At 35.8% G+C, this 21,472-nt stretch overlaps 1 long non-coding RNA gene across 1 annotated transcript in view; it reads left to right on the forward strand.

The window, feature by feature from the left end:
• Window positions 1-16,468, forward strand: part of LOC116419876 — a 57,676-nt gene extending 41,208 nt beyond the window's left edge. The window contains exon 2 of the long non-coding RNA XR_004230209.1: window positions 16,147-16,468. This is a non-coding gene — a long non-coding RNA (uncharacterized LOC116419876). The remainder of the gene's footprint in view (window positions 1-16,146) is intronic.
• Window positions 16,469-21,472: the final 5,004 nt, after the last annotated feature.

The raw sequence follows: 21,472 nt of genomic DNA on the forward strand, positions 1-21,472 counted from the left end.
GCAGCTGCTTTTATTGGTATTGCTGCTTACTACTTCTACCATCATACTACCACTACAAGAATACTACTAATTATTCCTACTAGTACTACTACTACTACTTCTTTTACCATTACCACTACCATTACAATAGTTAAAACATTGGATGTGAAATCAGGAATACCCGAGTTCTAATGTAGCCTTAGGCATTTACTGTGTGATTTTGGACAAGTCATTGAACTTCTATTTGTGTCATGTTCTCTTATCTGAAAAATGGGGATAATAATAGCATTTTTCTCCCAATGTTGTGAGGATTTAATGAGAAGTATGAAGTATGTCTTAAGCACAGTGCTTGACACATAATAAAAACTACATAAATGTTAGCTGCAGCTGCTTTTATTGGTATTGCTGCTTACTACTTCTACCATCATACTACCACTACAAGAATACTACTAATTATTCCTACTAGTACTACTACTACTACTTCTTTTACCATTACCACTACCATTACTAGTATACTACTGCTACTACTATTACTACTACTAGTGTACTATTACTACTAGTAGTATACTACTACTATTACTACTACACTACTATTATTAGTATACTACTTCTAGTATACTACTACTACAACTACCACTATTAGTATATTACTATCACTATTAGTATGTTACTATTACTACCACTACTAGTATACTACTACTACTACTACTATTAACTACTACTAGTAGTATACTACTACTACTATAACCATTCCTACTACTATTGTTTACCATTGCCATTATACTATCACTATTAGTATATTACTACTACTACTATTTCTACTATTTCCTTTATCCTCAACACTACCACTATACTGCCATCACTACTGTTGTGCTGCTGTTATCACTACTAATATTCCTACTACTATACTGCTCTCATTGGACGAACTAGTTTCTTGAGACTCCTTTTACATCTGAGATTCTGTGATTTGGTGAAAATGAATCAGTGATGTGGTGAAATTATTTTTAAAAAATCATCATAGTCCCGGGAGGTTGAATTTCATGATTATATCAAGCTGGAACCTGCAGTAAATTAACCTGTCTTTATTAATTACTTGCTGTGTCTCAGAAACTGTACTAAATGCTAGGGCTACTGAAAAAAGAGTGAAAGTAGTACTAACCCTCAAGAAGCTTATATTGTAATGAATCATATTTCATTTCCAAATCATTTATCAACTAGTTAATGATCATCACGCATTTGTTAAGCTCTTACTTCATGCTAAGTACTTGCTAAGGTACTGAGCATACAAAAGCAAACAAAATAGACCTTGCTTTTGAGATTTTCATTTTTGTGTGAGGAATAACATACACATAATTTGGTACATACATGATGCAAAAAATTAGGTGGAAGATTTTTACTTCCTCTATGCTGTCTGCTAGCACCTCTCTTCCCTCCCTTAGACCACTTCTTGACTATCCTCACATGAATATGGGTTGGTAAGGGCCACAATAAAGATTCATATGATTTCATTGGTAATAAATTCATAGAGAAATTTGAAGAAAATTGGTGTCTGTGAGCAAGGTATGGAGAAGATAGGAACTTCAAATCCAAAGCAGAAAAAAGACAAAATATTTTTAGGGCACATCCTTCAAATGCATGAAAAAGCCAGCCAATCCTTTTTTCCTTTTAAAACCTTGTCTCTGCTCTTTGTTTCTGTCCTAAGCTAAGAAGAGAGAAAATATGTGGCCCTGGGCTGGGACGGTTTAGACATGCTGGGGAATGAGAGAAGTATATGCAGCTCACACTATGAGAGAGGCACAAATACAGTCTTGGCAGTCATGCAGAGTCAGCCAGAGGGCTTTGAAGTGTGTCAGTGGGTTTCTTTTCCCCCTTCCCCTGACATTGTTGGTTTTATAGGTCAGTGTTTATTGGAGAATACTGGTAACTTAGAAAAAATTGTATAACAAAAGGTAAAAAGGTAGATTTGTTGTAACGGGAACATTCATTCTTTCTTTCTCTCTCTCTCTCTCTCTCTCTCTCTCTCTCTCTCTCTCTCTCTCTCTCCCCCTGTCTCTTATTCTTTCTCTAAATACACACACTATGTATATTTTATGTATGTTCTATGTGTCTATCATATATATATATAATGTGTATTCTCTGTATGATCTATATGTGTTTTCTACATGTGTATTCTCTATAAATTTTACATGTGGGAATTTTAATGTGTATGAATTTTATATGTGAATTCTACATATGTATTCTATGTGCATCTTATGTATATATTCTATGCATGTTCTGAGTGTACATTCTATGTATATTCTATGTATATATTTTGCTTGTGTATTCTGTATGTAAGAATTTTCTGTGAGAGAATTGTGTGAGATTCTACATGTGTATTCCATGAGTATTTTATGGATATGGTCTATATGTTCTATGTGTATTCTACATATGTATTTTATGTGTATTTTATAAGCATATGATGTGTGTTTATTCAATATTGGTATTTTATATATACTATTTGTGTATTCTACATATACATATCTGTATTCTATGTTTATACACATGTATATATTCTATATGTGAATTCTATATATTTTTCTATATTCAATGATATATATTTGATGTTGCATTGTGTATATTCTATGTATGTATTATGCTCAATAATGTTTAATGATGTGTTTAACATGTACATATATGTGACATATATACATGTATATGTATCAGGCTATCTATCTATTTCTCTCTTTCTTCTAGATGGCCTTCTTATCCCTCTCCCTTACCCCTGTGTTGTGACATTCTGGAATATAATACTAATAAATTCTCTAGTTTACTATATATAAAAGGACCCAAATCTGTTGGTCTTATTAATGACTTTTTTTTTTTTACACTAAATAATGGCAAATTTTTCCTTGCTTCTATAGGTAGCATGGCAGTGCAAAAAGTAAACAATCTATTATCAGAAGAATAAGATCCAAATCCTGTCTGCTACATAGACTCTGTTTCTCCAGGAACAAGTTACTGAGGCCTCTGGACCTCAGTTTCTTCATTTGTAAAGTGATTAGATTCTCTAAGGCCTTTTCTAATTCTCATCATTTGATTCATCTTCTGTAAATGTCTTTTTTGAACATGAAAGATGGAGGATGAATGCCTTTTGAATTTAGATTATTCTCAGAAAAATCAGAATCCCTTTTATTCCTCATGGGTATGATTTGTCATTGGCTTCTCAGTATTTCATTCTTGATTGTTTCTTCTCTCTCATGGACTAAAATCCCTTACAAAATTGTAGGTAATGGTAATCTACATGTAGAAATTCTTCATGAGTTGCCCCCCTCCTCAATTGTTGCTGGTGTTCTTACATTTTGTGCAGTTTTGAAGTGGTGAGGGGATTGAGGCTCTCATTCAGCCATTGAATTGGGAATATCCAGCTCTGCTTTTGATAGAGAAGGGAAACGCTCTAGCATACATCAATATAATTGAAGGTCCCCATCACAGTATATCACATCTGTATGTTAAGCTTGTAATCCCAAGTGCCTCTTCCTTTTTTTCCTCTTATCTAGATAGATTGTAGTGTTGACAGTACAGCTTCTGTTTTTGCCTATTTCTTTTTTTAAAGTAATAATAGGTTTTTATTTTTCAAAATACATGGAAAGATAGTTTTTTTTTTTTAACATTCACCTTTACAATATCTTGTGTTCCAAAGTTTTCTCCCTCCCTCTTTACCTCTTCCGTCTCCTAGACAGGATTTAATCCAATAAAGGCTAAATGTGTGCAATTCTTCTAAATATATTTCCACATTTATGATATTGTATAAGAAAAATCAGATCATTGTGATGATGAGATCCATCCACACCCAGAGAGAAGACTGTGGGAACTGAGGGTGGTTTACAACATAACATTTCCACTCTTTTTTGCTTGAATTTTATTTTCTTTCTCATTTTTTTCTGTTTAATTTGATTTTTCTCATGCAGCAAGGTAATTATATAAATATGTATGCCTATATTGAATTTAAGATATATTTTACCATGTTTAACACATATTGGATTATTTACCATGTAGGGGATGGGGTAAGGGGAAAGGGAAAAATTGGAATAAAGGTTTTTCAAGGGTCAACATTGAAAAATTATCCTTGCATATATTTTGAAAATTAAAAAAACTTCAATAAAAAAGAAAAAAAGTAAATTTTCTATACCAAAAGAACCACCCAAAAAAAGAAAAATCAGATCAAAAGGGGGAAAAATGAGAAAGGAAAAAAAAACCAAGCAAACAACAACAAAAGTGAAAATACTATGTTGTGATCCACATTCAGTACCCATAGTCCTCTCTCTGAATGAGGATGGCTCTTGCTTCATCACAAGACTATTGGAATTGCCTCAAATCATTGTTGAAAAAAAAAAAAAACTTTGCCTATTTCTTAAAGCTCTCTACCATGTTTCCCCTTTCCTGCAAGTTCCTGAATTTCTTCATGTGAATGTTTTTGTCTTCGAAAAATATAAAAGTCTACTCAGTCTCTATTATAGCTCTTTTGCTTATCTTGAATAATGAATACCCTTTTTGTACCACTTTTTGTACCACAATGTAGTAACTAGGGTGAGGTCATCGGGTCTTTATCCTAGGATGTAGATAATTAGAGAATGCCCATTCCATTGATATTTTACAGAGTAGTAGAAACTTGAAATTAGTATGCACAATTAGAGAAATGGGGATCTATTAAATGGAGTACATTTTTATCTTTAGCTCTCAGTTTTAACATGCTAAGTGAACATCTCTCCAAGTCAATACAAGGTTGCCCCTCCCACTGCCCTGTGGTCTTACACTCTCTTAAGGTTAACATCAGGGGAGTGATTCTGATGCTTGCAATTCCCCCTTTCCCAAAAATTCTGCCCAATTGCATTTTTCCTAAAAAGTTAATTTGAGGTAAGCTGAAAAGCCACTCACCCCAGATCCATCCTTTGGTGCTTGATGCAGGTCCTAGAACTGTTGATTTTGGCTCTTTTTATGTTATATCAAGTCTTAGGGATTCTTGTAAAGTAAAATTTGTCTTCTTGTTTTATAATCTTTAGTTTACATCCATTTTATAGACTTGTATATAGATGTGGGTTTTATTGACTAGTTATTGTATTTTTTTTGAAATTTTTGAAATTCTAGTTACTTGTCCTTTGATATTTATCTTTCTACTTTGATGTTCCTCTATATGGCATCTATCTTGGTAGATCTTCTTAGGTAGCTTTCTTCTTTCCCCTTCCTTTTCAGTCCAAAGTCATTTTGATTAGGTATACAAAATTGTGGACAAAAATATTTTTTAAACTCGCCTTTTTTAGGCATACTCTATTCCTGATCAAGGATTTTCATTCTTATATTGTAAATCATTCTTATCCTGAAATTCACATTCTGCTCTCTTATACCATCTTATAAACCATCTTTTCATTCCCCAATTTTCTTTCTCTTTTGAAGCCTTTGCAGTTTTCTATTGGTGGCAGCCATAAAAATACCCTTTGTGCCTTTGTGGACTTATTTCTCAAGACTTCATCATCCTTAGTAATGGCAGGATGTTTTGGCTATGTCATGTATGACTAACTGAAGCATCAGAAGTAGGTTAATAGTCATCATCTTTGACGAGTTTTAAGAGAATCTCCATCTCGAAGTCCTTGGAGTATAGTAGAAAACTGTAATTAACATCAAGTAAACCTGTGGTCTATATAATTAACATCAGAAAAACCTGTGATCAAGCCTTTGGCAGTGTTAAAAAGATGTGTTTTTTTTAAACTTTTTATAAGCTTTTAGAAATAATCAGAAATTACTCTGAGGATAAGTATTAATTTTGGGGATAAATTATTAATAGAGATAGTTCAATTATTATCAGAAGATATGGTTCTATTAAGTTATTGTTCCCCTCCATGTAGTTCAATGCAACAGTATTAGTTACAGAAAAAAACCTTGATGGGAGTGATCGTCACAATATATGGAGCAAGCAATGTGGAAATAGACAAAATTAGAAGGAAAACAGATAATTGTCAAAAAAAATTTTACATAAAAGTTTTTCCAAATAAAGTCTGACTTCGAAGATATCTAAAGAAATGATTCATATTTATTAAAATAAAAGTCATTCTTCACTTCATCAATGATCAAAAGATAAGAACAGGGAAGAATTCTAAGCTATCAAAGAACAGACCAAAAATGCTCCAAATTATTAATTAAAAATTAAAATTAAACAGTGGAGAGAGACTGGGCTTGAAATCAGGAAAATCTGAGTTCAGATCTGGCCTCAATCACTTACTGGCTGCGTGACTCTGGGCAAGGCACTTATTCCTGTTTGCCTCAGTTTCCTCATCTGTAAAAAGACATGGAGAGAGAACGCCAAACTACTCTAGTCTCTTTGCCAAGAAAATACAAAATGAGGTTAGGAAGAGTCTTATAGACTGGACAACAATTCATTTAATGAAATACATCATGTGCTTCAGTGTTAACTTGCTGGGTTTTTTATTTTGCTTGGAAGGAGATAAAGTTTGTAGTTTTACAACTAAGGCTTAATATCTAGTTGGTGTAATTAGGGTAAGTGTGCTCAGAATGTAGTTGGGGAAGACTAGAGCTATTCATATGGAAGTTTAGAGCTTCCTTTTTTGTGACTACAACTGCTGTTTATCTTTAGTTTTCCACATTTATAAAGATCCTGTTAAGAGAATGAAACTTTTTCTTTCTTATTATCAACAGTATAATTAAGTAGAAGCTGTAAATATTTCTCTTATTTTATCAGTTTGATACCCAAAATGTTTGATTTTTCTTACTAGAACCCCTGCTCCCATGAGTTGAATGCATTTCTTTAATGCTGTGTAGGCAGCACAACATCTTGATGGGTGAAAAAGCTACACAGTGCAATAGAAAGTGTCATAGAAGATCAGCTTTTAAACCTTGACAGGACATTAAAATTGTCTTAGCTTGGGCTCCATGGGCTCCTTTATTTCAAGGGGACTGTGAGTTTGTATAAGAAAAAAAAAATCACATCTTTATTTTCACTAACTTCTTATTGAAAATTGAAGTTTTCCTTTAATTGTGAATTAAAACAAAAGCATCATTATGAGAAGGGGATTCATAGACTTTCCCAGACTACCAAAGGTGTTTGTTTGTGATATACTCAGGGTTGAGAACCTCTGCTCTAGTCCATTTTACAAATGGCAAAACTGAGACCCAGAGAAGTTTTAACAATTTGTCTGAGGTTGCACAAAAAGTATGCATCAAGCATTGATTTAAAACTAGGTGAGTAGGTTCAATGACCTAAATCTAGAAGTCAGCTAGTCAAACTGTCCTTTGGCAGATGGAAGTCTGAGGTCCAGAGAATTTAGATAATTTGCCTAAATCATGTGGAAAGTAGGTAGCAACACTAGCATTTGAGATACAAATTGTACATTCTTTCATCACCTAATAATGCCGATTCCCCTGCCTGGAACACCATTCATTACAGTTCCATTTTGTTTATTTATTTTACCTGACTAAATTCTTCCAATCCTTCAACATTTAAATCAGGTCCTTTGCCTTCTTTAAAGCCTTCCTCCATAATTCAAAGCCATCCTGATCTCGCCTTACTCCTGACTGCCTGGAGTAGTCTCACACTTTGCTACTCAATCAAATTCTGTCATGTACAAAAGACATCATAAAGTACATGTATGATTGGAAAAGGAGGTAGGCTGGGAAGGAGGGGTGGTAAACTCTTCCCAGTAGAATGTAAATTTTTGAGGGCTGGGATTGATTCTTTGTCACGTCACCTGGCACAATGCTTTATATACATTAGAGCCTTAAAATTCTTGGGGATATATCTTGGGGATATATCTTGTTGAGATATAGGGAGAATCAGGGATAATAGAGCAACAGCCCAAATGCTTCATGAGTTGGTATACTTGAAAGTCCTAGAATTGTCCTTGACATGCTGCAAAACCCAATGTTTTGATTGTTACTGATCTATTCCCTTCCGTTCATTTCTATGGAACAGAGTAGCACTTACCCTCTGCATTTATGTCAGATTAAAAAAAATGGATATATGGTTTTATCATCATCAATCATTGAACATTTATTATACACAATTATTATATTATTATTAATGATATACATATTATATATGTATATATATACATATTTTTCTCTGAGAGAAATGATTATTAAATTGTTAATATTGGGGAGACACAAGATTTATCCCTTTCTGAAATCCTATTTTCTACTAGACCAAGAGAGCATCTGAAAGTCATTGATTATAATGAATATTGGATTAATTCACTCTTCCAAGTGATTCAGACCCCATCCAGGTGAGAAAGCCCATGGTATTCTATTCAGGTTTGGATGGGGATAAATTCTTTGATTAGATTGCCCTAGACTGGATGTCCTTTGGAAGTAAATGATGTAATCAAAACCATCTCCTCCAGTCCCTTATTGGAATAAGTCTATTTCTCATATTAGAGTTTCTCTCTTTCAGTCTGTCTTTCTCTGTCTTTTATCAGAGTAAATTGCTATCTTCAGGAACACCTATTCTTCCAGCAGGATATAACGGTGGAATGGGTTCCCTGAAGGTTCTTTGTCATTTGAGAGTGTCACTGATCCTCTTTATTAATTCTATGTTAGCATCATTAATAAAATGATTAGTTACCCAGAAAATATGTTTCTCAAACTTTTTGTATATCATACCTCCTAAATACTAGACATTATGCTAAATGCTGTGGTAAAAAAACCAAAAAAACAAAAAAGGAAATACGTAATGAATTCAGAGAATATGCATTTGAATGAAGATATAGCACTGGATGTGTGTGTAAGGAGGAATGACCCTTGACAATTCACTTGTCTGGGGCATGAATGTGTTTCTAAGAAAAATAGTTGCTGACAAGTCACTTTGATCACTTATTTGAGACTGCCTCATAGTTTTAAAATTCAATCAAAAATTTTGGGGAGTTACATTTTCATATCTAAATTGTCTCCCTCCCCATCTTGAACAAGAAAAGGTCACCATTTGACACAGATTTATAAAGATGTATAAAACCATATTATAAGTACTTTTAAAAAATCAGTTCTTTCTCTTTAAGAGATGGAGTTATTGAGCTAGATTAAACCCAGAATTTTGAGACAGCAGTTGTTCATTTGTATACGATAAGCTATAAAACATTGGCACCCATGGAGAAACCAGTCTGCTTCAATGATTTGCATATGAACAATTGAAGAATTAGAAAACTTTTTAGGTTGATAACTAGGGAAATAAAATTACCAGAACTGCTGTATGATTATGAGACAAATGTAATTTACTTGATTATAGATAAAAAATGATAATTTATTTGCTAACCAGAAGCTAAGGTATAATATATAGAAAGAACCCTGCTGTGTAACCAAGAAAGGTTAGAAAAAGAAGAGAAACATAATTTTTCTTTCTGATCTGATTTTTCTTGTGCAACATGATAATTGTAGAAATATGAAAAGAATTGTACATGTTTAAAATATATTAGATTACTTCCTGTCTAGGGGAAAGAGTGGGAGGAAGGGAGGGAAAATTTGGAAAACAAGGTTTTGCAAGGGTGAGTGTTGAAAATTATCTATGCATATGTTTTGAATATAAAAAAAACTTTAATAATAATAAAGATTAAACCTGAGATGATAAAAAAAGAAAGAGGAGAAAGAAGTAAAAAAAAGTAGATTTCAGAATGTCAAAAAGAGGCCCTAATTTTCTCTGCATTGTTAGTTGTTGCTGGAAAAATTGGTTGGCCAATGAGATGTAGGGTTCTCTACTGCTCCCTACTGCTGTAAAATGTATTCTCTATGATTTGCTGATGGGAACAATAGAAGAGAAGAAAGAGATAGAATATACTTTTTTGCAATCCTGATTTTTTTCCTGAGAGTTCTAGTTGAAGAAAAATCTTGCAAAGAATCAGATTTGAAGAGGCTTCCCTTATTTTTTAATTTTTTAAACCAACTTTAAGATAAATACCACATTTTTTATAACCCTATTTCAGGTGAAGGCATCAGTTTAGAGTTGAAGCTGGAAGTGATAAACGCCATAGTTGCTGCTGAGGAATAAGTACAGCTAAATGGAGGATGGTTGTAGAAGCTAAGAATCAGAGAATTAAACATCAGACTAAACCTTGTACCTTGTGAGATGTTAGTGAAAGAGCCTATCGATATTGTGTTCTAAGAGTGCATGGAGGGGCATCTAGGTGGTACAATGGATAGAGCACCAGCCCTGAAGTTAGGAGCACCAGGGTTCAAAACTAGCTTCAGACACTTAACACTTGCTGGCTGTGTGACTCTAGGTAAGTTACTTAACCCCAATTACCTCAGCAGCAAAACAAAACTGAACTAAAAAAAGAGTGCATGGAGGGAAATCATTTATAGGAAAACTAAAAAGTAGGAAGGGGGCAGGTTGAAATCATGCCTTCTACTGAAGTTCACAAGTTGTCAGCTCAAATGAAATAATGTCTGTGAACGCACATTATGAATTGTGAAGAGCTAAGATGAAATGTGTGATAGCAGTTTTATATTTTTTCTTACCTTCTGGTATGTGTTGCTAAACAAACTATGATATTAAGTCTCAGATCAAGAAAGGGATTTCTGAATATGAGATTGACTGTAACTGATGATAATTGTGTGAAGAAAAAGCATTGCAATCTGTAGAATCCCCAAGTTTTTAAATATGAAAGCTCCCTCTACTTTTCTTCTGAAGACAAATCACTTCGCCTCTCTTCTTAGATACTACTAATTCACATGAGGGCATGTTTATATACACATGTACTTATCTTATTTACCTCACTAATGGAAATATATAATTTTTCAATATAGGATTTTAGCAAAAGAAATCAGAACTCCACATGTTTTATGAGATACAAGGTAATATGAGTCATTTGCTGCAGAAGTCTGTGGCTGCATTTTCACTTTGGTAATTGAGCAGGAAGTGATTAGAGATCCTTTGGAAAAGGATAAAGTTATCATTTCATGGGCCTCTGCTACTCAGACAGGCAAAAAGAATATACATTTTTCGGAGTCCCTGCTTCAGAAGTATGTTTAAACAAAAAAACCTTAACTTGATGTTAGGCATAGAAAATTTGACTTTGCCTGCTTCAAACTTTTTTTCAAAAGCAAAAATATTATCAATCAACATTTATTAAGCACCACTACATGCCAGGCACTGTGCTAAGTGCTGGGGATACAGAAAAGCAAAAAACAGGCCTTGTCTTCAAGGAGCTTGCAATCTAATGATGGGAGACAACATGCAAATAAATGTATACAACAGGCTATATATAGGATAGATTGGAAATAGCAGATGGAAAGGCATTAGAATTAAAAGTGATTGGGGAAGCCTTTCAGGAAAAAAAAATAAGATTTTATTTGGGACTTACAGGAAGCCAAAGAAGTCAGTAGGTAGAGCTAAAAAGGGAGAACATTCCAAATATTACCCTTAAATGGATGGATAGTGGTTACAGAGCAGCACTCAAAATGAGTGATCAAAGCTTAAGGATTTATATACATAAATGGATACCCATTTATGTATATAAATCCTTAAGCTTTGATCACTATTTGTATACACTTATATTTGTATGATCTATATGTATATTTGTATGTATTATTATTGTACGATAATACAAATTATCATATTAATTTCTTATATTCCTATCAAATGGGGAAACTCCACATTTCTCTTTCATAGAAACATAGAAAGAACCAAAAACAAAGATCAAGAGATACCCTTATATAATCCAAAGACATAGAGTATCTCAGAACTGAGACGGGTGGGTGGATGAGTGGGAGTGAATGGGAAAAGAAGTCATTTTTACTCTTTTAATACAGTTAGAACAGTTCTGGTAAGAGTTGGACAGATTGTCTTACAAAGGAGGTACATGGCTGAAGACTCTGGGAGCTGTATTTCTAGCTTTTGAAGAGAGGAAGTTAATAGCAAGAATAACTAGAGGGTGAAGTTTTTGAGACCTGATGAAAAAAAGAAAAACACCTGTAAAGTGACATTTTTCTCTGGAGTCACTTGGAATATCAGTGATGATGGAAGCAGGAAGTAGCAATGTCAGCATTTGCTGTTCCCCTTCTCAGTCTGTCTTTCTCTGTGTGTCTCTCTACTTCTCTGTCTGTGTGTGTCTCTTTGTTTTAAATTTCTAGGGCCGAGTGGAGTAACTCATGATCCTTATCCCGTTCTTCTAGCTGTGTGACCCTGGGCAACTTCTGTCTGTCTGAATTTCCTCAACTGTAAAATGGGGGTAGTAACTATACCTCCTTCCCAATGCTGTTGTGAGAAATAAATGAGAAAATATTTGTAAAAGTGCTCTTTTACAGGCACAAAACTGACATATAATAAATGCTAGTTTCCATCATTAGGAACCATTCTTATATTCTATAATTATACTTGCAAGGACAGTATTTCTACAAGCCTGGCCATTTAAATCTGTACCATCAGACCCTGAGCATAAACCTGCTATGACCTCCTAGAAGTCATACAGGAATTAATGGTAGCCATTTCTAAGACAGGGAAGGAGAGGGTGGGTAGGGCAGAAAAAAAGGGAGGAAAAAGAGATTTTCCTGATAACTTTCTTGTATGTTTGGAGGGAACAGCAAGTTTTATATGGCAGATTTGTGGTATCATGAGCAATCATCTTTTTTTAATACTGTGCTATGGAATGCTTATTTTGTTCTTTGAATTGAAAATAAAGCAAATTAAAAAACCCAACAACTCTTTCTAGTATTCACGATAGATCCATTAAACCAGGAATCAGACAAACTCCAGAAAATAATCATTTACCTTCTTTTCTTCTCACTCATTCTTGGATAGAAACAGTTCCCAGTTTATTATTATTATTATTATTAATTTTTCCAATAGTTCTCAACTCTAAAGAATCTATATTTCACAGGCATGGATACTTCCTCTACCAATAAAGGTTGCTATCTTCTGTATTCTTTTGTACTAGGTATGACCAAACAACATTTACTTTCTGGCGGCCAACAATCTTGTAGTGAGTTTTGTTGATCTTAATTTTCTTGATCCCTGGACTATAATCCTATTCCTGAAAGCTTTTCTAAATTGGTAGAATTTAGTAGTGTTTATGCCCAACTGCTATAGTCTTTCAGATCCAGGAATTCAGGCTCACTTTCATCTCATGAAGCAGCACTTTATTAAATTATTCTAGTTTCTCATACTTGAACCCTGGTCTTCTTGGCTCAAGATCAACTCTGTTCACTATATGAACACTGTCGAGAACATTGATCCTTCTTTTCATTGTAAGACCATTGCCCCTGATGAATAAGTTTACTTTCTTTTCCCTGGTAATTTTAATAGACTTTTATTGAACCACTGGCCTGAGCATCCCCAATTCTGGTGATGCAAGATTAAAAACAAAAATCTCTGTCCTCAAGGGGCTTATAGTCCATTGGATAGGGGAGAGACCATAAGATAATAAAATAAATGAAACATTTATGCAGTATAATACATGCAAAAGAATGTCCAAGGGGTGATGTGCTATTTTCTGGGGATAAGCAAAGGCTTCCTGGAGGAACTGGAATTGAGTTCTCGTTCTGGAGGTTATCCTGAATTTTAATATTTGTAAAAAATCTTCCATATGTTCTCTTAATTCTCACAAGGAACTTATAAGGGAGATCTTGTGACTATTATTATCCTATTAGTAATAACAATAGCAACAACAACAACAACAGCCGACATTTATGTAGTATTTTAAGAGTTGCAACATTATTTGATCTTTATGACAACCCTCTGAAGTTAGTCGTATGGCTATTATTTATCCCCATTTTCCAGGTGAAGCGACTGAAGTTCAGAGAAATGAAACCAATTACTCAAGGTTGCTCATATGATTATGTTGAAGAACTAGGTTGTTTGTTTTGATCACATGTGACTCTTCGTGACCCAATTTGGGGTTTTCTTGACAAAGATACTGGAGTGATTTGCCATTTCTTTCCCTGGCTGATTTAACAGATGAGGAAACTGAGACAAACAGAGTGAAATGACTTGACTACAGTCCACAGTTAATAAGTGTCTGAGGCCGGATTTGAACTCAGGTAGATGAACAGCTAATCACCTAGATTCTCTTGCAGAACTGAGATGTGAAACCAATTATTTTACTTTAAATGCGCTTTTGCAAGAGAATGCTCCCAACATTGTAATGAAGAGTCAGGACTGTGAGTATGTTTTATTGGTCATCCTTAGAGCAGCAGGTACTTGGCCTGCCTGCACTCAGGGAAAGACTCCCATGTTGTTATTCTTGCCCTTATAACCTGAATGGTGTCCTCGTGTTGTCTGTGCATGGGGCAATTTCACACTTAATGGCTCTGTTCATGTTTCATTCTGGAGAGATGAACCTCTAAATTAGCATTTCATTTATCATTTGAAAAACATACTTGGCTTATGCTCTCTTCCTGTTATTCATAAAGCCTTCTATTTGTCTCTTTTTTAGACACCACTGCATCAACCCACCTCATTAGCTGTAATAGACCTTTTAGCTCTTAGTGGTTTATGGAGTCCTAACGTATTACCAAGTAATTCCTGTCTCATTTAAGCATGATGTTGGATGTCACGACAGCACTTTTTAAATAAACTTCCCTCCTTCTCCCATTTTTCTCTCCTGTCACCTTATAAGATGTAGAAGTCAGCATCTCAAGTGGCTTCAGAGTGAAGGACTCTGGGTAATTATTTTTAATGAAACTCAAAGATTCTGCTCTAGAAGGTCTGTGTGAACTTTGTGGCTCAATGTACATCCGCTGTTGTCGAAGAAGACCAGTAACATCATGGGATGATGTCTTGACTTGGATACAAACTGGATTTCAATGAGGCAGAGTTGTACAAAGCCATCCCCTTCATTCTCTTCCATAGTCATCAATGTTCAATGGCCATACAAAAGTCAGAATGAGGGCAATGTCCTGAGATGGAGTGGATGACCTTGGGTCCTTCATTGTCTGACCAGGCAATCCACAGCACCCGTGTCAGCTGCCTTCATGGACATAGGAATAAATTGTTCTCATCCAACTCATTTTGCTGGGAGATGTGTGTCTAAGGTCACTTGAATGGTAAGGATCAGAATTGAGAACTAAGTTCATGAACTCTGGAATGAGAAGAAGCCTTAGAGATCAATCTTCACCCGATTCCTTCCTTTTTGAGTGAGAAACAGAGTCCCAAAAAAGACCTTGCCCAAGTTCATACAGTGAAAAGCAAAGCTAGAATTCAAACCAAAGTCTTGACCAAGGTTCACTAAATTAGAACCTGAAGAATTCTTAGAGATCTACCATCCATCTAATCATCCATTTCCTTTATTTATCTTAATGAAATCTAGGCTTATTCAATCAGTGAGCATTTCTCAAGCTTGTGCATGTGCCAGCCACTTGGCCAAGTGCTGGGATTACAAAGATAAGTTAAAACAGGTCCTCCCTTCGAGGAGTTTACTTTGTATTGGAAGAAACAATATTTGCAAAGACTAGTTTTTGCAAAATAAATCCAAGGTATTTTTGAATGCCTTACTAGCAGTGGGGAGATTAGGAAAAGCCTCTTTGGAGCTAAACTCTGAGCTAAGAAGTGTTGGTAACTATTGCACTTCTTCTGTCTTCTCCAATACTTTGCCTTTTTACCAAATAATTCTGGTGCCTCATTGCTCTTGGAATGAGGATGGGGGTGGGAAGAGGAGGATCCTGTAATTGGTTTTATATTCATGATTATATTTCTTAATCTCATTAGAATCTTGGGGGATGTAGCAAAAAAAATCATGATTGAGCTTCTGTTGAAAGGATTACAGGTATAAAATTACTGGTATGGTATTGTGGGATCAGTAGTAAACTGGGAGCCAGGAAACCTGGGATCAGGCCCCGAAAGAAAACCATATAAACTGTGTGACCTAAGGTTAATCTCTTAGCCTTTCTGAGACTGAATTTCCTCATTTATAAATGGGGATTAGACAATTTTCACAAAAAAAATCTCAAAATGCTATTGTGAGATTCAAATGGGACAATGCAAAGTACTTGGCAACCATAAAGTAGTCAATAAATACGTCTAGGTTATAATTAAGAAATAACAGTAGGAACAAATCTTTCTCTAATGCTTTATTGTGGTAAAAAGATTATCTACATTATCTTTTTTTTTCCAAAATGGTGGATGTTATATGATTCAACTTTGCCATTATTGAATCTTACTGCCTAAAATTTTCCAAGAATATTTTATTGGCTTTGCAGGTCTCATAAAGCAAGGAAAATTGAGGAGAAGCCTAGCTGGAATCTAAGTGTCTTATTATTCAAGGACCAAGTAGCCATATTTGGAGAGGCTGATAACAAGATCAATTGAAAAAAGATGAATTTTTCAACTGTGTCAACTTGTGAAGACCATTTTTAAGACAGAAGTTGTGAATTGTGTGTTCTTGTGGGAGGAGCCACAGGGGTTTTTCAGGATGAAATGCTACTTAGAAAAAGAACCATAGAGGGGAGGCAATCACACAGGACACTCGTTCTCAAACTTTTGTTCTAAAATGAAAATAGAATAAAAATAATCTTAAACGAGGATGACAGTGGATTATCAATGTCATGCTTCATTTGGAATTGATTCAGTAAAGTGAAAAGGGTCAGGATATTGAGTTACTGCCTCCTTGTGGCCAACTAGAAGGGGAGAGAGACTGAGTAGAGATAAATAAATATTCTTTTTTTAGGCCACCTGAAGATAAGCGAGGGGAAATCTGTATTAGCAGCAGGAGGTTGTTTTCCTTGCTAATTACAAAAAGAGAGAGAGAGAGAGAGAGAGAGAGAGAGAGAGAGAGAGAGAGAGAGAGAGATTGGGGTGGGGGGAGAAGGACAGGGAGAGAAAGAGGAAAGAGAAACAGGGAGGGAGAGAGGGAGAAAAGAAGTGGGGGGAGAGAGGGGGAGAGAGGAGAGAAAGAGAGAAAGAAAGGGGGGAAGGGAAGGAGGAAGGAGAGAGGAGAGGAGGGAGAGAGAGAGGGAGAGGGAGGAAGGAAGGAAGGGAGGAAGGAAGGAAGGAAGGGAGGGAGGGCAAAAGACAGACAGACAGACAGAGGCAGAGAAACAGAAAGAGACAGCCAGCCACACACACACACACACACAGAGAGAGAGAGAGAGAGAGAGAGAGAGAGAGAGAGAAAGAAATATGACAAGTTCCAGCTGCAACCTTCTCTGGTCAAACTAGATCACATCCACAGTTTCATGAGGCTCCACCATTTAGTCTGACTCCAAAAGATGGGGCACTTCCCATCCACACTGGAACTCTGCCTATTAAAGACTGTTTGGAAAAATTGTGTCTGTGTGTACGTTGTATGTATGTGTATGTGGTAGTGGAGGAACAGAAAGCTACATCTCCCCATCTAATTCACATAACTCTCTGGGGACCAAAGCAAACCACCAGAATCTTATTCTATTTTCCACATAAGGACTCCCCTCGAAGCCTTGAGAGTTTGGAGAAGTGGGTGATGTGGTGATTGGAGAGCAGGGAGCAGGGAGCCCAAAGCCCACCTCTGACATATACTAGCTGGGTTATACTGGGCAAGCCAACAAGCCATGATGGTGTCCTCTCCTATATACCAATGAAATCACAGGAGTCCTCCTCTCTATTCTATGTAGGCTGATGCTAGGTAATAATCACAACAGCTAACTTCTGTACAGCATTTTACAGTTTCAAAGCACTTTGCCAATACTAATTCATTTTCTCTTCACGACAACCCTGGAAATAGATGGTATTATTATAGTCACTTATAAGAAAGGAAACTGAGGCAAATTGAGGTTAAGTGCCCAGGAAATAGCTGAAATAACATCTACACTTGTTTTCCAACTCCAGGATTTAGCTTCCTTAAGCCAGGCAAGGGATCATTCGACCATCTTGAAAGTGACAGTGGACCAATCCCATATTACCAAAGATATTGCTAGTGAGGAGTCCTTGCTGTCACCCCTAGGAGGTTTGTTCTTATTCCCCTCCTGGATACAAAGATTTCCGGGCAGATTCTCAGGGATGACATCTTCATTTCTGAACCATATTAAAGCCTGATATTCTTGCCTTGCTCTTTTGCTTTCCTTTTCTTTGTAGAAGAAGAAGAAGAAAAAAATTCCCATCTGGAAAACAAAGAAGTTGAATTTATAGCAATGATTTTTACAGGATAGTTGGAAACTAAGTAACTGTTGCTTATCTTGTTTCTAATCATAGAATTTTATAATTGCTTTATTACTCAGTGGCTGTGTTTATGTGATGGTGAAATCACTAGTCGATTCAATTACTCCGGGGAGGAAAAATCAATCAAAATGATTGTTTGGTATTAGGAATGAAATTTGCTTTGCAACTGCATGGAAACAATCTGGGTATATTTCAGGTATGCTCTATCTGGTGTTTTTAAAGTATTTTTTAAAGTGGTTTTTAAAATGGCATCAAGACTTTTGGGACACCCTGTAAAGAGACAGAATACTAGAAGTGGCCATCAATCATGTGCAAATAGGTATCAATCAACATTTGTTAAGTTCTGCTGTGTGCCAGGCACTGTGCTAACAGCCAAGGATACAACAAGACACAAAAGGAAATGCCTGTCCTCAAGGATTGTAAAATATAATGGAACACGGCTATTCTGAGGCTGTTTTACCTTGATTTTTCCTCTAGTATCCGAGGATGATAGAAGATCTTGCTTTACAAATTCTCTAGATAGATCAGTGGATAAGGCACTGGGGAATCAGGAAGAGTAATTTTTTAGTGATGTCCAACTCTTTGTGCCACATTTGGGGTTTTCTTGTCAAAGATATTGAAGTGATGTGCCATTTCCTTCTCCAGCTCATTTTATAGATGAGGAAATGGAGGCAAACAGGGTGACGTGACTTGGCCAGCTAGTGTCTGAAGCTGTATTTGTACTCACTTTCTGGCTTCAGACTCAATATGCCCCTCACTGCTCTGGCGTCAGGAAGATTTGAATTCAAATCCAGTCTCACACACTTATTAGCTATGTGAACCTGGACAAGTCATTTACCCCATTTCCCTTAATCCATTGGAGAAGGAAATAGCAGACCACTCCAGTATCTTTGCCAAGAAAACCCAAATGGGGTTACTAAGAGTTAGACATGACTGACTGACTGAAAAACAACAACAACAAAGTGGAGAACTGGATGGTATAAGTAAGCTCTTGCCACTTGGCTTCAGTCCTTCTTTTGTGACAGCAGACCAGGGTTGCTATTTCTGTAAAATTCTATCATTTTCAGCACTTTCTCAGAATGTGTCTATACATTATGATCCAGATGGCCATTTGACTCTGAACCAATTTTGCTTATATGAATCCTAGCTATAAAACATGGAATGGAGCCATGTCCAAAACCCAAGGGGACAGCAGGTTTTAAATATTGTGGATTGTCTCAGTTCCACCCAAGTTAAAGCTGTCACTTCAAGATTACTTTCTGCGAGTTTAAGGACTGAAATGTGAACAGAGACTATAGTCTGTTTGAGGGAGAAGAGAACTCAATATCTCTAGTACATAAGAGCTTGGCAACCATTTGAGGGATAGATTTAGTCTCAGTATGTTCCAGTCTCTTTCCTTTGTCCTAAAAGTTTTCATTGGGTTTAAAAATGGCACGAAGGGGATGGAGAGTGAATTGTAAGGCTCTAGGTGGTCCTGGATTTAATGGGTGACTGTCAGTTTTGATCACTAGTGCTTCCAGAGGTTCCTATAAGGTATTTTGTAATCCTTAAAGCATTATATTCATTGTAGTTAAAATAGTCTATAATATGGAGATAATAATATTTGTACCATTTTCACCAAATCTGAAAATATTAGGTTTGGATAGTCCTCGGAGACCATCTCGCCTAACCCATGTCTGCACAGAATGCCCTCTAAAACTTATTGACAAGTAGTCATCCCACCTTTTCCAAAGGGGGACAACAATTTTTTTTTTTTTAAGAGGCAGCCCATTCTACTCTAGTTCAGCACCAATTTTTATGATTTGTTTTTACATGAGCTCTAAATATGGCTCTGAACACTTTCATCTCTCTTTTTTTCTTGAGGTGGGTCCTCTGGAATTAAACACAAGGAGTTTAATCCCCTTTTTAATACAACCCTTCAGATATAGCAATGAATTTAATAACAGGGTTTTAGGGTTGCCATTGGGAAAGTGCTTATAAAGCTCTAAGCACTATGCAAATGCGAGATAGCATTTATTCCACAAGTGTTCATTGAGTACTTTCTATACACACAGTTCTCTGAAAATCTACATGATGTGAACCATTCTCCCCAGTAACAACTTCAGATGCCCAGAGAGGCTTTTGTACTGGAGACCTGGGCTACTCACCTGAGAAAAGTTGTTTTCTCTAATTTATGCATATTTAAATTTGTTATTACAAAGAAAATTTAAAGGTTGTATTGATCTTTAAAGTGAAGTTTATAATATATCTCCTTTTTAAAGAAAGAAGGCTCAATATGACTCCTGCTCCCCAGGCACTCATGCTAAGAGCTAATTGTGCCTGGCTCAAGTTAAGATTCAAGAAATATTTGAAGGTTCCACAAGTTTTGTTTTCAAAAGTGAAAGGCAGCAAGTCAAAGGAAAAATAATATATGGTAAGTAGGATGAATCAACTTCCTAATTGCAAAATAGTCCTTTCCCGAATTAGATTTTTGCCTAGAGGTAGCTAAGAAAAATGCTTAAAAACTGAAAAACAGAAGAAAACTTGCCTTTTCCCCATCAACTCAGTTAACATGAACTTCCAGATTAGTTTATTTCAGCTATAATTCAGAATTTTCCTCTTTCTTCTGTAAGAGCATGAAACAGCTACTTTTCTATCTACCTACCTTATCATTTATTCATTTATCTATTAATTCATTCACTCATTTATTTACTTATCTCTCTTTTCCTTCCTTCCTTCCTTCCTTCCTTCCTTCCTTCCTTCCTTCCTTCCTTCCTTCCTTCCTTCCTTTCTTCCTTCCCTCCCTCACTTCCTCCTTCTCTTCCTCCTTCCCTTTCTTCCTGTACAAATTAAATCATAACTCTAGTCCCTCCTCCTATAGATAATGGTACAAAACAATTGTAAGAGGGAGAATATTCAAATCATTGGGTGATCAAGGAGGGAACTAGATTAGGAAAGGTGCCATGTAGGAGGTTACATCCAAACTGTTCTTCGAAGCAGATGGGGATTCTCTGAGGTAGAGAGAAGCCAGGAGTGCATTCTAGATATAGTTGACCACTCATATAAAGACCGAGGCAGGACATATAATGTCTTGTACTGTGAACACTAGGTAGTTGTTAAAGGTAGAATTGATGAAGGGGAATAGCATGAAAGAAGGTTGGAAAGAGAAATGGAAGCTAGGTTTAGGAGGGTTTTAAATACCAACTTTTTTTTTTTGGTATTTTTATTCTAATAAAAAGTCATCAAAAGTTGAGTAATGGTATGACATGGATAGTCCTAAACTATCAATTTGCCCACCTTGTATCAAGTAATACATGTATATTTCAGATAGCAGGGAAAAAAGATATTTATTTGAGAAAAAAACATTAATGAAAGAAATTTCTGAACAATATAAATGGAGTGATCTTTGTCTAG

This window comes from Sarcophilus harrisii, chromosome 6, assembly GCF_902635505.1.
Source record: "Sarcophilus harrisii chromosome 6, mSarHar1.11, whole genome shotgun sequence".
Lineage (NCBI taxonomy): Eukaryota > Metazoa > Chordata > Mammalia > Dasyuromorphia > Dasyuridae > Sarcophilus > Sarcophilus harrisii.